A 1,951-nucleotide genomic window follows, 5' to 3' on the forward strand; every position below is an offset into this window, starting at 1 on the left:
TTTTCTTTAGCAGATTGAGCTTCGGGACATACTCGAGAGGTAGCGGTTCATTCCAGACGTGCCCTTGAGTTATCTTTACTTTCAGTTTTGTTCTATTCGAGAACTATACTCTGAGACTTGTATATTTTTATTCGAATTCTGTATTTAGAGGTTTGTACATGTGACAACCAATTCTGGGTAGTGTTGAGTCTTAATTAAAGTCTTCCGCTTATTTATTATCTTTTATTCTCGTATTTCTACTTCTCTATCGTTGTGGTTGGGTTAGGCTGACGTGTCCGGTGGGAAATGGACACGTGCCATCACATCCGGATTTGGGGTGTGACACCAATTGTGCTACATTTTTTTGGGTATGTTACACTAACATTCACTCATTAGTTACACAATTGTTTTGAACATGTTGCATTTACCTAAGTCACCTAGAACGCAACACTGTCGACAAACACGACAATACCAAACTTGTATGTCAAACATGAGAATATCAAAGATATGTCAATTAAATCATCAATAATATAAATAAACTAATCAAGAGTAACCAAATTAGATAAAAGTGCATTTATCAGTCTTAAAAAAATTTAGAATTGTTGAAAGAAAACACCAACAATAATAATTGAAATACAACAATGTTAATTATGATAAGCAAATTTGGGGCAAGTCTTTTTGTTATGCCCTGATGTACCACATTTACTACAAGTGACTTTACTCCTCTTGTATTTTCCTTCGTTGAATCCCTTCTTACGGTCATTGCTTGGTGGTCTGCCTGGTTGTTTCCTTGTAATAACCCATATCGTTATGAATCTTCATTGGTGGAGATGGTCCACTCACGACATATTTTAGTTCTAAATGAAATATTGGTGTGTCCACACTTAATTGGGAAGCAATAGTAGTAATTAAGCCTTCATATTTTGTGTTTGCATCATATGTTACTCCTTCAATATCGTAATCAACATATCCACCTGGCTTAGATCAAAACATATTTGAAGTCAATCTCATCAATTAGCCTGGTCAATTCAATGTATTAAAATAATATAGCCTGATTTAAAGAGTTCTCTCCAATAATTATTCAATATATGTACCACAAAATTCATAAATTACACTATTAAGTTATTTTTTGAGTTATCAAAATGATCTATCAAGCAGAATAAATATGAACACCATCATTATGTACCAAAAACTCCACTATGAAAAACACCATAAAAATCAGAATCTAAGCAAACTGCCAGACCATTATGTTTAGTAAATAAAAACGATCAATTACACCAAAAAACTTACCAATATAAAATATTCTAACAAATAGAATTAATATGACACCATCATTATGACCAAAAAAACTGACACCAATTAAAAATTATTATTTTCACCCAATAACTTAACAATCCAAATTATCTACCAAAATATAATCAATATGCACACCATCTTTAACATTCTGAATGACACCTTAAAAATCAGAAATACATCACACTGTACGACCAACATGTTCAATATTTAAAAACGATCATTCAACCAATTTACTAACCATAAGCACTAAAACTGCTTTCTATTCTTAACCTACAAACCCTAGAAAACAAACCAAAGAAAAACTTTTCCCAAAAAAAATAATCGAAATTGCTGAACAACAACAAAAAAAAACCCATTAATTAAAAGCTTTAAAATTACACCATTTTTAACGTCGTTTGTTAGATTGTAACAAAAAAAACCATATCCAACATAGTATACTACAACATAACGATCATGATTTTTCACGTAGAAAAATCACTTAAAAAAACAACAATCAAATATTGATTTATCAATATTACCTGATGCGTCCCAATGTCCTTTATGGTGAATTAGGATTGAATAATTATTGGTATCCATGATTGAAGTGCGTCTAGAATGAGTAGTAAGAGATTTTTATTTTTGTTAAGAAACCTTTTATTGTTAGGAGAGAATATATATAACCAATTTGAGCAAATCA

This window comes from Solanum tuberosum, unplaced genomic scaffold, assembly GCF_000226075.1.
Source record: "Solanum tuberosum cultivar DM 1-3 516 R44 unplaced genomic scaffold, SolTub_3.0 scf00665, whole genome shotgun sequence".
Classification (NCBI taxonomy): Eukaryota; Viridiplantae; Streptophyta; class Magnoliopsida; order Solanales; family Solanaceae; genus Solanum; species Solanum tuberosum.